Raw genomic sequence first — 16618 nt, 5'->3', positions numbered from 1 at the left:
ATCTCCAAACTGCTTTCCTTATTTGATTAAATTTACGGTTAAGAAGGTATTTCTCTAAATTATTTCTTATTGACAATACCTCCTGACATTTTGACATTTCTTCTTTTTTTTTTTTAAATTATAAATGGACACGGTATCTTCATTTATTTTTATTTATTTTTTATGTGGTGCTGAGGAAGAATCCAGTGCCTCACATGTGCTAGGCAAGCACTCCCCCACTTAGCTACAACCCCAGCCCCACATTTTATTTCTTAATTCTGCTAAATTTTAAATCTTTTGTTCCCACCCCCGTCCCCCTTTTTTGGTACTGGGGATTGAACCTGGAGTTGCTTTTCCACTGAGCTACATCCCCAGCTCATTTTATTTTTGATTCTGCTTAGGGCTTCACTAAGTGCTGAGTTGCCTAGCCTCTTGCTGTTGCTTAGGTTTCAATCTTCTGCCTCAGCTTCCTGAGATGCCGGGATTCCGGGATTACGGGTGTGTGTCACCTTGCCTGACTGCTTTCTCTTTTGTTAAGCAAAAGAACTGGTTACTTCTTGATTATTCAGTCATCACCCTCAACTTCCTTATGCTTTTCCATTTTGCTTTGTCTCCTAACCAGGACCGGTCTCCTAAACCCTGGTCTTGTCTGTGTGAATATCCTCTCTGCTCTAACATGTGAACTACCCCTTATGGTATCCTCTTTTAACTCTCTGATTCTTCAAAGCAGGGTGTTTTGCATGAATGCTTTCTAACTCTGCTATAGTGGGCATTTTAATACATGGTACAGGAAAAAAATAATTACTAGATTTTATGTTTTGGCAAATTTTTAGATCTACAGAAAGTTGAGTATATACAGTGTAGAGAGTTACTATATAACCATTTTTTCACAGAAAGAATGGTTCACAGATCACCCTATTATTAGCTTTTTACTGTAGTGTGGTACATTTGTTATAATTGATGAAGCTATATTGATACATTATTATTAAATAAAGTACACAATTTATATTAGGATTGTTTAGTTTCATGGGATTTGACAAGTGCATAGTGTCATATATTCACCACTACAGTATTATACAAAATAGTCTCACAGCTTTAAAATTCATGTCTTTTTGTGACTTGATACCTAATTTTTTAAAAGTATTTTTTTAGTTGTAGATAGGTGCAATACCTTTTTATTTATTTACTTTTATGTGGTGCCGAGGATTGAACCCAGTGTCTCACATGTACTAGGCAAGCACTGTACCACTGAGCTACAACCCCAGCCCCTTCATTTCTTTTTACTGTTCTCTAACACTCTATTGTATAGATATACCACAGTTTGTTAATCCATTCATCTATTGAAAGATATTTTGGTTCCTTCCAGTTTTTGTCAATAAATTAAATCTGCCATAGATATTTATGCAGGAGTTTTTGTGGACATATATTTAGTTCATCTAGGTAGATGCATAGGAGTGTGATTACTACATTATATAGAGAAAGTCTTAGTAATAAATCCAAATAGTGTTCTATATGGCTGTGCCAATTTGCTTTCCTATCATCAATGAATTACAGTAAATTGTGAGAATTTGGTATTTTTTTTTATTAAGATTTTAGCATCCTTAGAGATATGTAGTAGTATCTCAAAGTTCTTTTCATTTTTAATAACAAACAACATAAAATGTCAAGTCTTTTATATGTCTTTGTCATTTGTATACCTTCTTTGATTAAAGTGTCTATTGAGTCTTTTTCCCATTTTTATTTTTTATACCTAAATGTTTATTTTTAAAAATATTTTTTATTTAAAATGGTTTATATTTGTAAAATACAGTGTGATGTTTTGTTGGAAGAAATCCTAGTTCTTGGCTGGCAGCAGTGAACGTCTCAAGTGTGTAAACCTGTGGGGAGGAGTGTTCCGCTTTGGCCACCTAGGAAAGTAAACAACTGCCCCAAGTTGACTCAGTGTTACCAAGGGAACCCATATAGGAGCCTGGTGGTCTGATCCCCTGTGGCACATTGTGATTGGGCAAGAAACTTATAAAATGTATAGCTGTTCCCACAATAAATGAGTTTGCAGGCTGCTCGCCACAAACCTGCTTCCACCCAACTCCTGGAGTCTGGGTCTTGACCTTGCGTCCTGACCCCGCGTCTGAGCTAGCCTGGCACAAGAGAAACTACAATGTTTTGATATATGTATTCACTTAGGATTAATTAATTAACAGATCTTTCAACTCACATACTTGATTTTTATGTGGTGAGAACATTTAAGATCTGTTCTTTTAGCAACTTCCAAAAATGTGTTAACACTGATTACCATGTATCACTAAAGCTTATTCTTTCTGCCTGCCTGGCACTTATACCAACATCTCTTCTTTCTTCATCATTCCTCTCATCCACAGGCCTCTAGTATCTACTGTCTATCTGTTCTCTGCTGCTGTGATTTTGAGTTTCTAAAGATTTCATATATTAGTGAGATCAGGCAGTATTTGTCTTCCTATGCTTGACTTATTTCACTTAGCATAGTGTCCATCAGGTTCATCCATGCTACAGCAAATAGCAGAATCTCATTCTCTTTATAGGCAACATAGTATTTAATTATGTATTATATTACATTTTTTTCATCCATTTATGCATCAATGGACCTTAGGTTGATCCCATATCTTTGCTGTTGAGTATGATGCTTCCATGAATATAAGAGTACAAATATCTTTTTAACATACTGATTTCATTTCCTATGGATATTCAGAGTGGTACTGCTGGATAAAGTGATAAATTTGTTTTTAATTTTTTGAGGACTCTCCAAACTGTTTTCCAAAATGACTATACTAATTTATATTTTCACCAACAATGTACCAAGGTTAACTTTGCCCATTTCTTGCCAGTACTTTTTATCTTTTGTCTTTTTGATAATAACTTTTCTAATAGGTATGAACTGATATCTCATTATAGTTGTGATTTGCATTTCCCTGATGATGAAGTGATGTTGAACATTTTTAAATTTATCTGTTGACCATTGCCAGTTTTATTAATATATGCTTTCTTTAACTATGGATGTGATGGATTATATGAATTTTCCCCCCTCTGTGGTTTTCTAGTTGGCACTGTCTAACTACTCATGCCATCCATTTTCCTTCATCAGTTCCCTAAACAAAAGTCTCAGGTCATTCTAATTACAGTCCCTTCTTTCAGTTCTCTCACTCTTTAAAATAGGACATCTGCTTGATTTTTGCCTAGCAATTTTAATGTAGTGTTTGGATGAAGAAGCAGCAAAGCACTGGGGAATGGGATTGATCAAATTATGTCGTGTGCATATATGAATATAGCATAATGAATCCCATTTTTTAAATGATTATAGTGTACCAATAATAAAGAACTATTAAACTATGGGAAGGTATAGTTTACATACAGTTGGTAGAGCCTGTTTTGAATGTATTGTTTGTTGAGTTTGGAAAATTTAATGCATCTCTGTAGCCACCTGAGAATTATAAAGCATTTCCTTTACCCCTCACAGCTTCTCTTGTGTCCTTGAATAGTTTGTTCTTTCCCCTCACCTTTGGACCCTACAGTTCACTGGTCTTCTTTCTCTAGTTTTGTCTTTTCTGCAATTTCACATAAATGGAATTGCTTAGTACATAGTCTTTTGTGTCTGACTTCTTCACATAGTGTAGTGCTTTTGAGATTTATCTATGTTGTGCCAGTTGTCATTTCTTTTCATGGCTGAATAGTAATCTATTATAGAGATTTGTCATAATTTGTTTAGTCATCAGTTAATGGGATTTCAAGTTCTTTCTAGCTATTGCTTTTTATGAATAATGCTGCTATTAATATTCAAGTGCAATTCTTTGATGAATATGTGTTTACCAAGTGCATTTCACTTGGGTAAATACCTAGGAGTGGACTGGCTGAAGTCTTATGGTAAGTGTATTAATTTATAAGAATCTACCAAGTTGCTTTATAGAGTAGTTGTACCATTTACCATACCTACCAGCAACATATTAGTCCATTGTCCCATACTTTTATCAATATTTCGCTTTGCCAGTTAAAAAAATTTTTAGCTATTCTAGTCGATGTGTTATGGTATCTTGTGGTATTAACTTGTATTTTCCCATTACTAATGTCATTATACATTTTTATATGATTTTTGCCATTTGTAAATTTTTTTGTCAAGTGTCTATTTAAAGATGTTTTGTTTTTAAAACTGGGTTATTTGTCTCAATGATTATAACAATTCTTTATAAAGTTCTTTATCAGATATATTTTGTAAATATTTTCTACCATTCTGTAGTTTATGTTTAAAAAGGATACAAAAAGATAAAGAAAATGGAGGGAGACCTCATGAACCAATGATGTTTTACTCAGCACATGAGGGGCACATTTTTGGGGGGAAAGTTAGCAGCCGGCCACCAGGAGGATCTGGGTTTTATAGGGCCTTAGCAGAGCCAAGTTATGGGAGGACTTCGTTACTTTGGGTGGGCCCTTTTGCAGGGTAGGGCCAGATCATGGGAGGAATTTTGATGGTGGGATCATTTAGGGTGGGGTAGGAGGGCAGGTAGGTGAATAGGAAGGTAATTTCCTTGGGATCTGTTTTCCATATCCTTCATTACAGACTCTGAGTTGGGGTGATGTCATCTTATCTGGCTACTTCCTGCTGAGAAGGGGCATAGTAGGGGAACCCCTATCAGATATCAGGAAGAGGATAAAGAGGTGGGAGGTATTTTAGGCTTCCAGTCCTAGCAGTTGTGGCTTCAGTGAGGCGTAGCATGAAGGGAACTTCAGCATTATTTTGGGTGATTTCTTCCTTATGGGACTCAGGAGAGTCAGGTTGTAAGTGATGGAGGAAAATGTTTGCATGTTTTTGGAAGGTGGTCTGGGCTGGACCTTGTCAAGAAGTTGCTTCTGTATAAAAGAAAACAAAGCAGGGGAAAAGGCTATTACAAGAAAAAATGAGTATTAGAGAGGTTAAAAGAGGGAGAAGCCAGGAGGTCCACCATTTTAGGTTTCACAATAAGGCCCACCAGGAATCACCTAGTTCTTGTGTCTGCTGTTCCAACTGGTCCTGTAGTGGTTTAACATTATCCCCTTACTAGTGCTGGTTGATTGACATAGAAGCAACATTCTTCCCTGAGGAAGAGGCCACCTTATTTTGCAGTAAGGAGATTTAGACCCTGAAGATTTTGCAGGATGACAGACATCAGGGAATCCAATTGATTTCATAAAGTGAGTATTGAATTGGCAACCTGGTGGATATCTTCAGTAACCTATGCTGACAATTTTTAGAGCAGCGAGGAGAGGTTCCTAATCCCTCTGCTCCTGTGCCAGCCTTGGTGGATATCTCTAGCCCCATGAATAAGGGAATAAACTGAAGGGTGCTCTAGTGTATATTGTGCACTGCTATTGCGAAAGATAACTTTGGTTGTTAGGTAAAACATCAATTTGAGAGTTGGAAGACTAAAGTACAGAGGCCAATCCAATTTTTGGTAGGGGTAAATATGAGCCTCACAAAGGAAAAAATGTCTTGAGAGTTTGGGGAGCACCAAGCCTGTGGGTCTAACACAAGTGTACGTCTTATACAGTTAAAAGAACTGCCTTTTGTTTTCAAATGCACAGGAATGGTTGTACTTTGGTTTTAATTGTTTTTGCTAGGTGTTTGAGATCAAACTGGTTAAATTGACCTTGTTCCTATCTATTGTTAAGAGTCAGCTGAATTCCCTTAGGGTTCACTCTTGGGAATTTGAGAGCAGCCTCTTAGCTTTTTTAGTGCCATCTACTAGGATGACTTAGAGTTTCCTTGATGATGTGGCTTCCCTTGGAAGCATCAGGGACGTCTCCCTTCTCCAATTAACCTCCTCTTTTGCTGCTTGTGCACTGGTCAGCTGTCTGTCCTCCAGGGTCTCATAGATGTGTCATGTGACTCAGAGCTTTGGTCTTAAACATTCGGCAAGCCAGTTTCACCAGTTTTAAAGTAGTCTTAAAGTGGATTTTAACTTTAATGTCTGTAACTCCATAGTCATTTACTCCTTCTATTTAATTGGTGTCTGTTTTAGTACTGGAGGGTAGCCTTACATTCTGTCTACTTACTATCTCAAATTAGCTCAGGTTTTTATATTTAAAGTTGTACTTCTGTAAGGCATTGATAGATAACATTTAAGTTTATAAGGAAATTATAGAGTGAAATTAGCAAGAGTAAAAATATACTGAGTTTGCATAATAACTGTGAACTAAGAAATATAATTTTTATAACCTTAAATCTTAGTTATATATTATATCTCCTGTTTGTTTTGAGACCACAGTAATCTTTATAACAAAAATTTATTCTTTGAATATAACTTTAAATGAGCTTAAGTCAAGCCTACTTTAAAATTAACTTACCATGGAGTGAGGTGAGAGGCAGAGTCTTAAGTGAGGTAGTACTCTTGGCAGATCTTAGGTAAAGTGTTTTATCCCTGAAACTGAGTTTTGTCTCTTTCTTAAATATAATTTTATAAAGTTTATATATTGCTTCATGAGTCTATATGAATGTTAGCTATCACAGTATAACATTACATCCAAAGTATGAATCATACAAAAGCTAAGAGCTCAGCCCCCTTTTGTAGGAAAATGGCAAACTATTTTTGCATTTCACAATATTAACCTTTATTAAACACATCAGGCTCTCGTTATCTTTTTAAAAATTCTTTTCTAGTTGTTGATGGATTTTTTTTTAAAATTTATATGTGGTGCTGAGAATTGAACCCAGTGCCTCCACATGCTAGGAGAGTTCTATAAACTGAGCCACAACCCCAGCCCTCTCATTATCTTTTAAAATTACATTTAAATTTCTACCCCAGTATAAAAAGTGACATAAAATTTTGCATATATCTTATTGATAACAGGTCTAGTTACAGAACATTAAGTGATATAAATAAATCCCAAATTAAATTTATTATTTTTTTAAGTCTTAAATTACCATTATAGACAACTTTAGTTTGGAGAAAACCATCTTGATAAAATGCTCTTTTAAACCTCATACTTTAAAGACTTGTATAACTAGAAGATATGAATACATTTATTATACCAAGAAGTTAGTAATATAAAACATCAGTGTAACTGGGGTGCTATTAACCGAGTTTTTTTGTTGTTGTTGTTTTTAACAGACCATTCATATGAACAGGTTTAATGTAACATGGAATGCAAAAGATTAGTACCATTAATAAGTATCAAATTCTTCAACTTTAATAATTGAAATAAAATCAAAACAAGATAGTGATCAGAATAATAGTTCCATTATAATTACGTTAAATAGAAAAGCTTCCATCAGTACTTTAACAATGTTACAAATACAGTACCATACATTTTAAAATATCCCACTCAATTTTATAATCATTTCATATTTCCTAAAAACATTGTCAAAAGAAAGGTTTTAGATACCCATGAAAAAGAGAATCAGGTATGCCCAGAGCTGCTTCTTCACTATTAAAAGGTACCTTACCCTGGGTTCAATCCCCAGTACCACACACAATTACACCAGAGCATACCTCCTTGGATGACCCATTATTATGCCTTTGGGCAATGAATAATTTGTTTTACAGTTAAGACAGGTGGTACTTGATCTCCATAGAACTATATAAACTTTTAGTGAAACATTTAAACTACTGTACTTTAAATCTTGTCACATTTTATAAGCTAATTTTTCTCCTTTTTACAATGCTGACAAAGTTGTTTGCCAGCATTAGAATCAACAAATGTTAGATACACTACTTAATTATGACTAATTTATCCAACTTCCTATAATATGAGAAATGATGCACCTTTGTGTATTTAGATGTTTCTTTGAAACAAAATATTTAATTTTGTGAATGTATACTTTTTAAAAATGAGCGGCAAAGACAGCAGACTATACAACTCCTTACTACCCATACTCTTGACAATCAAGAAACAAAGCCAACCTTTAGAAAAATACAATGCAAGAAAAGATTCAAGTTAAAAATATATTCCTTTGGTTAAAAATCATTCCTTTTGTTAATATTCATTTGAAATCTAAACTCGCAGACTGTCTCACCATCTCAAAGTAATCTTCTAAGCGTCATTAAACTTGTAGAATTACAATGTTTTTTTCAGTCCACTACTTATGGAGGTCACTGGGTTGCAGTAACAAAAATGTTTTTAATTCTAGGAAGAGTGAAGCATTGTAGCATGAGCTCCTCTTACAATTCTTTACTGTAGAAACCTCCGACACATGTAGTTTTCTTCAGATACTGTATATCCACATTTCTTGTAGAAACCAACATTTTCTGGTAGACATTCAAGAGTGATCTTATAACAGTTCAGTTTCTTGCTTAGCAGAGTAAGGGTTGATAATAACAGTTTGCCAAGCTGCCTTCCTCTGCATTCATCACTAATAACATCTTCTACTCTTCCTCTCTTAGCACAGGAATGGATGAATTTGTGTTCTATTATCAGAGTTGCTGTAGCAACAATCTGCCCTAGAGTCACATCTTCCACAACTGTAACATAATAATCCCCAGATTTCTTCATATGCTCAAAAGATTTCATAAACTGTTCAGGGTTGACAACTCCAGTCTCTGTTAGCTGACCCAGTACATTAAAAATACCTCTAAGTCAGCAGTGCAAAGAGGCCTCAAAACCAAACCTTCTCCAGGATGTGTTGGAGAAATTGCTGGGGAAAATGTTGCTGTATTCTGATTCCAGTCTACTTCTTTGAGTAGACTTGGGTCAAACATGGGCATTTCATCAGGTTTCATCTTTCCAGTAAGGTCAGTAGAGACCCAGCCGTCGGCGCTGCTCTTCACACGCGTGGGACTCTCTTCCACCTGGCTACGCAGCACCGGATCCAGCTTCAGCGCGTCCACTTCCTCTTGCACCGCCGGCGCCACAGCCGGGAACCATGACCCAATTGTGGCAGGGCCAACGCCTCCTCCCATCTCCTGCAGCTCATGCAGCACCGCGCACAGGCAAACGCTGGCAGAGGCGCAGAGGCCACCCACCAGGCTGGGGGTGGAGCAGAGCCTGCCGATGGGCGGCCCGGGCGGGCCCAGGAGGGTGAGGCTACGGTGTGGGGCCCAGAACCCAAGTTGAGTTTTTAAAGAAAAATCTAGACTCTATAATATAGCATGAAACTCTAAAACAACAGTTGTATAACCAGAGTTGTATAAAACCCAATTTCTTTAAAACCAGTTGCTCTAACATAGCTTAAACTTTGGTTTATACAAGTACATTAATATTTCACCTTAGGAAAAACCCTTCAATAGCTTTAAATTGATTATGCTAATTATATATATGACCAATTTACCCAAAAACTTTTTGAAATTTACCCTTCACAAACTTTCTGCAGCTTACTTAGCCTACCTTACCACATAGAAGACTTTATTATCCAGAAACATTTCTTTTAAACATTTAAAAAATACTTTTGTATATCTAGAACCTTCTTGTTTCTCTTTCCTAGCTGTTGACCCCTTCTTAAAATTTTCATTCTGGAACAATCCTCTGAAATCTCTGAGTTCAGACAAATTACTCCATTTTAACGAGATGAAATATTTTATGCTATTTACAGTACTTTGTTTGAAATATAATGGAAGCTTTTGGACCTTTTGCATATAAAATTATACCTGTTAGAACTCTTAGTAATCTTATTTTCATTGAAGACATAGATAAAGCAATCAAACCTTTTCCATTTGCCAATTTGTGAAAACACATGTTTAAATCTATTATCCTGTGGAATTCAAGAAGTGAAGAGTACTTGATTGTATATTTAGCAGTTAATACTTGAACTTTGTAAATTAGTCGGGTGTCTCTAAAACACATTTATGAAGATTAATCCTATTGATGTTAAATCTAATTTACTTATCAGACTAGTGTAGTGAGCAGCATTAGTCATCTCTTCCTGTTGAGGAAAAAATCCTAGAAACAATAGACATTACATTGTAGACATTTTGTAGAAATTAATTGTAGTCCATTAATTGACTACCTAGAAAAACTTTTGAGTTAGTAATTTAAAAGACATCTTTATCTGTTTACCAAATTTAAATTGAACTTATTAAATCATGTGAACTAAAGGTATTTGAACCCATTTTTCTTTTAAAGTTTAATTTATGAGCACTCATTTATCTACATGCCAATTTTCATACCATATACATAATATATGGACACAAGCACATGTGGAGACACAATACACAAGTGTGCACACATACACAAAATAAGAAACAAAGCTTTTTGTAAGTAAATCTCCCCTGCATTGCTACACGTTTATTAAAGCCTTTAATAGAGTGAGACCTAGCCCTTGAAAAAGTGGCCTCTGAACAAAAACAGTGTAAAAGCCTCTATAATTAGATAAAATATGATTGATCAGAAAAATTATTAATTTAGGCATGCAGGATCAAATGTGAATTCACCATCAACCGTAGCTCAAAAATATATGATAGAAAAACAACAACAAAAAAAGAGTCCTAGAAAAAAAAATAACATGATAAAGGAGTAAACCTTTATCAGATCAGAGGTTACTTTGGCTCAGATTAGGGTGAGTTCAGATATTGAAAGAACAAGAGCTCTGAAATATCTAGGTAAAGATTCTCAAGGTAAAGAAGACGAGCAGCTTGAATTTAAAGTGGTACCTTTTTCCTCCTGTGGTCCCAAGTCCTATAAGCTGGGGAGGGCCTCTGCAATTTACATTTCAATTGTAAGCCTTGGTGAGATCTGGCAGAAGCCAAGGGAATCTGCTGTTTGAGTTACACCTCAAGCCCAGCGCATTTTAACCATTTTTCCTTTGTAAGGTCAGTTTCTTATGGTGTGGTCCTATAATTTATAAAATAAATAAAATGAAAATGGAAACATGGGCATCTGTGCCAAGAAAGCTGTTTCTTTGGCTAAGGGGAAGCTCACCAATCCCTGAGCCTCTAGGGGTCAGCATTTTTGCCTTTCCTTCCATGACCTCTGGCTGGGGCCTCATTGAGAGTGCAGGATACTAACTAACTTGAAACTTGTCCCATTATCTTGTTTTGTTTATTTTAAAAAGAATTTTTTTTAGGCATATATGGACACATTACCTTCATTTTTTTAAATTTATGTGGTGCCCAGGTTTGAACCCAGTGCCTCACACGTGCTAGGCATGCACTCTAGCACTGAGCCACAACCCAGTCCCTATCATTTATACTGACTGTACTGTGACTGCCCTGGCTGCCGCATGCTGAGGGTCGGGTGGCACAGGGAAAGCAGTTTGGATTTCCCTTTTAGGGATGTTTTGGGTCAGTTGAGGGGTCTGGGGTAAAAGTCTAGTTTAGAAATAACAGGTTGTAAAGTCGTCTGGGGGGTGGTGCTTCTGTGAGACAAACACTAGTACCAAGTGAGAGTAAAGAAAACACATTGCCAGAGTTATCAGGAACGTGGGTTAGATCGAGGATATGAGACCTTCATGCCGCATCGCGGGGGATGGTCCCAGCCAGCTGCCTTCCCTTGTCTTAAGCCTTCTGGAGGTTCATTGGAATGGGGACGTGTAAAAGGAATCCCCAAAACCCTCTTCCCAGTCAGGGAACCAAGTGAAAGCACATGAAAGAGAATACAAAAAGAAAATGGAGGGAGACCTCATGGACCAGTGATGTTTTATTCAGCACTGGAAGGGCACATTTTTGGCAGGGAAAATGGTGGTGGGCCACGATGAGGATCTGGGTTTCATAGGACCTGGGCAGAACCAGGTCATGGGAGGAGTTTGTTAATTTTGGTGGGCCATTTTGGCGGGAAGGGCTGGGTCATGGGAGTAGTTTTTGTGACGAGTCATTTAGGGTGGGGTGGGAGGGAAGGTAGGGGAACAGGAAAGTAATTTCCTTGAGGCCTATTTTCCATATACTTTAATTGTGGCTCAGTTTCTTGAGAAGAGCCAGACATTGTCTGGGCACGTTAGTCATCTGAAAACTGAACTGGGAAGTACTGGAAGTTTGCAGAAATTTCAGGGGACTTGCTCATGTAGCTGTGAAAATGGTGCTGGTTTCTGGCAGGAATCATCAGTTCTGCATATTGACTTCCCCATAGGGGCTGCTGTGATGCTCTTCCAGTTAAAAGGCTGTCTTCCAGCAGAGAGCACAGGAGGCCACATGGCAGCGCCTTGCTTCCTAGCCTGGAGTCACATAGTATCACTTCAGAGTCCCATTCGTCACAGAGTTCAGCCCTTTCTTCCATTGTGGGACTTTATTATTTCCTATATAAGATTTATAAGAACTCTTAGGGTCTTCACCATCCCTGCTTACTCATGGGAAAAGAGCAGAGATCACATGCAGATTTTGGGACCAGACTAGAAGCTTGTGCACATTCTTATCTGCTAACACATGTGGTTAGAGAATATCATTGTTATGGCGAAATTGTAATAAATTACCAGGTTGATCTTAAAGCAGGAGATGGAACCATCTTTATTTACTAGCTGGTGGTCTGGATGTATCACCTGGTGGGACAAAAGGGCAGCCTGCAAGTCTACTCCCTTCATCCCCCTCCATGGGTTATTTAGAACACCTTTTATACCGTAAGTAAAGATGTCAGTACATCAGTCATAAGAGGCTGTTGCTTTGATTCAAAACTACAAACATCATGAGATCTAAAATCATAAGCAGAAGGGGAAGTGGGTCAAAACAACCCTAATTGAGTACAAGTTAAATAATGGTTACTAACGTCCAGACAATCATTCTCTGACAGAGTATATTGTCCAAGAAAAATGGGAAACAAAAAGAACAATTTTACATTGTATAAGAATTGCCATTTTGTGTGGCCAGACGTGTTGTGCTAAGCAACTGTTGATGGGTACAGAAGTGGGGTGTTACCACGGGAGAAGTATTTCCTACATGTCAGGGAATCTCAGGGTAAAATCAAGTCTGTTTGGTCATTGCCCATATAGCCTGGCCATAACATAATGGAACTGTGTACTCTTGAAGAAGGACAAATAAGTGTGACATGCATCTATCAGAAAGTTATTTGAATAAGATTTCAAGTAATGTCATACTGTGGAAAAGATTTTGGGGTTATAGAAAAATAAAAATGCATTGAGTTTCAAATGAGAAGTGTCCTTGACCTGTTGGAATGCAGAATACACCTGTGAACCTTTGAAATGCAAAACAAGCATTCTTGAGTAAACCCAGTCTTGACCATGCCCTTGATCCACACCACTGACCCATGCCCTTCCCTGCCCAAAGTAACCTGAGGGTAATGCCCAAGTGCTGGAAAACTGACCCCAAATTGTGTAACTCCACCCTGTCTACTCTAGGCTCTAGTCCAGCTCCTAGCTGGTGTCCCTTTATAAATTATTAACACCTAGACCAGTGGGTTGCTCGCTGTTCCTCTGGAGATGGCCCACATTCTCTCAAAGGTGTGTTTTCTTGCTTTACTCCAAAAGAGGTTTCTCCCTTGAGATATCACACATTCTTCCTTGAATGTGTATCTGCTTTCCTAAATAAATCTGAACATGTTTCTGACTTGTAAATGCTGAAATTCTTTTGTATCCCAAATGCCAGGGACCCCACTGTCCTCAGTCAAGGTCCCCTTCTCTGGGAACGCCTCTAGTGACAAAACAAAAATGCCATTCTCCAAAGATACATGGAACTAGAATTGTAAGAGAACAAAATTAATAGAATGATAGGTGCTATTTGTTAAAAACATTATACAACTTAGTATTCAAAAATTCTCTCTTTTGCTCCGATTTAGTGAAAAAGTCTTCCACTTTGATCTTGCTAACTTTAAAGAAGGATAAGTAACATGGATTAATAATTTGTTTTATGGCATATAATATATGAGATGTTTAATGGACCTACCTAGTTTCATATTTTATTCATATTATTCATATTCATTCTTATACTTCATAAGAGGAAACAAATTTTAAGTGAATCATTTAAGGTCATAGAGGTAATTAGTTAATTAAGTATAATTGTGCAAAAACTTTTTGTCAGTCCAACCCTAAAGCCTGTGATGTTTCATGACACACAAAATGCAGATTATCACCTTTAAACAACTGAATTGCTGCAGTTCTACTCATAGTTGCCTAAATGATAGTATTTAAGATTGTCTTTATAGACAAGATAGTCTAGATATTACATAATTCTAGATAGTATTCATATTCTAGATATTTTGTTTGTAAAATTGCAGACTTTGGTTAGAAACATATAATACAATACATTGTGAAAATATACCATGAAATAGTCTTCCATTCAACATTGTTTAGGGATCTTTCATTATATTTGGAAACAAAAAAAAAAAAACTGCACATACTTCTTTAAAGGACAAGTTGTAGAAAAATCTATTGGAAACCAAAATACTATCTTCAAAAGAAATCTTTTAGACAGCAAGCATACCTTAAGTTAACTTCTCATGCTCTTTGCATGCATGATAAATTACTCATTGTTATTCAAGTCTTAGAAAGGTATTTTATGATTCAGAGATGATCACTTTAGAGGTGAAAAGATTTGAAAGTTGTGCAGATGTGCGTTTAAAGGAAGAGTCACTTACTTTTGAAAAATAACCTTACTAGAAAATGGATATATTTAGAAGTAATGGCAAGCCAAGTGACCTCACAGCTTTGACTTATTAATCAGCAAAATATCCAGAAATACCAGCTGCTGGGATCTTAAAATGGTATAGATAAAGCATTAGAAAAGTTCACCGTGTTTTTTAATCTCAGAGGAGAGCTAAATTTGGCTGGTTTCATTTTTTTATATAACCATTCGATAGAGTTGTCTTAACATACCTGCATCAAAATGGCCCCCTCAAAATGTCAGAAATGAGGGGCAGAAGAGATAGACTTGAGAATAGTCTGGAGGCAAAATTAAGGCTTACAAATGAACTGAATGTCATCTGTGGCAGAAAAGAAGGGAGGAGAAAGAATCAAAAGTTTTATTCTGGTTTCTAGTTTAGGTGAGTAGATGATCTTGGTGCCAATAAATGAGATAGGGAATACAGGAAAAGGAAGATTTTTGTTACTGGCGGTGGTTCTTGGGAATCTAGAGGATCATTTTGTACCTCTCCACTCTTGTGTTCTCACAAAAGAAAATTTCAAGGCAGATATGAACCATGGTGGACTTACAGCAAAGTTTCAGAGGAGAAAGGAAAGACACCCTCAAGGGAGAGGGTAGGTTGTTTCAAAGAGGAGAGTAACATGGTACCCCTTTATTCCCCATTATGATTTACCCATAGGTACCCAAGCCTCTTTGGGGTGATTTTAATATTATAATGAGATTACAATTATATGCCAAAGATCTCAAGGCAACTCTCAGTCTTCTTGGCTCATACTGATTGTTTCTAATTGAAGCTTTTTTAAAACATTTTGTGGTCATTTTGTGGTTTGCTTTTAATTATTCAGTTTTCCTGGCCTCAGAATCTCTGGTCTTTGTGAAGGTCACTAAAGTCCTTCTTCAGCAAAATTTGTGTTATTATTGGCTGGGAGGAGTCTTCACTTTCATAGCCCCGGGGGAACACCGTAAGGCTAACAGGTCGTTTGTCAAGGAATTTCGTATCCTATTGACTTAAGCCAGAGCAGGGCCATGATGGGCTGACGGAAGTTGCCTTTTTTTTTTTTTTTTTTTTTTTTTAAGAAAGCATGTGGGGGCTGGGGAGATAGCTCAGTTGGTAGAGTGCTTGCCTTGTAAGCACAAGGCCCTGAGTTCGATCCCCAGCACCCAAAAAAACAAAAAAACAAAACAAAACAAAAAAAGAAAGCATGTGGAGGGCCACAGGTAGGTGCAGTCTATAGAATTATCCCCTTAACCTCAAGTTCCTGCCACTTCATGTCTGTCAGCCGCCTATCAGGTTTGAAGGTGAGGATAAAGTTCATTCAGTATTACAGATTGGTTTTGAGTTCAGTGTGGAACTTTAAAGTGGAATTATTTTTCTTTCACTAGAAGTAGTCAAACTGAGGGATGTTTTATGGTTAGAGATGAAGGTTTGAGAGACATCAGCATAAAGCAATGAGAAGGGCTGAAATTACCGTGGGGAAATGTTTGAGAGAGACAGGTTAAAAGCAGACATTAGAAAATCACTAATGTTTAAGTAGTGGATCCTGGAAGAGAAAGCACAGCTGAAGGATCTGCAGAAAAGTAGAAAAGTGACCAGAACAATCTGTGGAGAGCAAAGACAGTATAGTGTAGGCTAAGGAGTGGAAACTATCCAAGAGGGGCTGTTTGTGGTGCTGTCAGCACCAGTCGGGTAAGAACCAAAACCTGCGTGCGGAGTTTGGTTAATCTGATAGTCATGAACCTCTATGAAGGTGATTTTAATAATGTTGGGCCAGATGTCCTTTTGTAGTTTTAAAGACTGAGTAGAGATAGGGAAGGGGACAATAATGTTTGAATTTTTCTTTCAGGCAATTTGATGAGGAGGGAAGAGATTGAATTAAAAACTAGATTATTCTGACCAAGAGAGGGCACTTTTAGGGTGTAAGATTTAAGCCTCTTTGTAGTTGAAAAGGGAGAGCTATAAATAGAGGAGTTTACCCACCTAACCCAACCATATGGTTTCCTGACATGTTTCTCTGTCTTCAAAAATGCTATTTACTCTGCTTAGAAGGCTTTTTCTACTTGAGTCCACCTGAGTAAGTCTTTTCAACAAAGGCATGTTAACTGTCAAAAGAAAATAGTAATTTTAGCTTAGTGGTAGTTTCTATACTTAGAAATGTTTCAAAATATTTTCTATGACTTTTTTT

The 16618-nt window shown here is 37.0% G+C and overlaps 1 protein-coding gene and 1 pseudogene across 5 annotated transcripts in view; one reads left to right on the top strand and one right to left on the bottom strand.

The window, feature by feature from the left end:
- Nucleotides 1–16618, top strand: part of Rabgap1l (RAB GTPase activating protein 1 like) — a 663388-nt gene that overhangs the window by 157711 nt on the left and 489059 nt on the right. The window lies entirely within an intron of this gene.
- Nucleotides 8152–8699, bottom strand: LOC124961077 (glucosamine 6-phosphate N-acetyltransferase-like; annotated as a pseudogene).

This window comes from Sciurus carolinensis, chromosome 12 (genome assembly GCF_902686445.1).
Source record: "Sciurus carolinensis chromosome 12, mSciCar1.2, whole genome shotgun sequence".
NCBI classification, from domain to species: Eukaryota; Metazoa; Chordata; class Mammalia; order Rodentia; family Sciuridae; genus Sciurus; species Sciurus carolinensis.
This window is presented reverse-complemented; position numbering and strand designations above follow the sequence as displayed.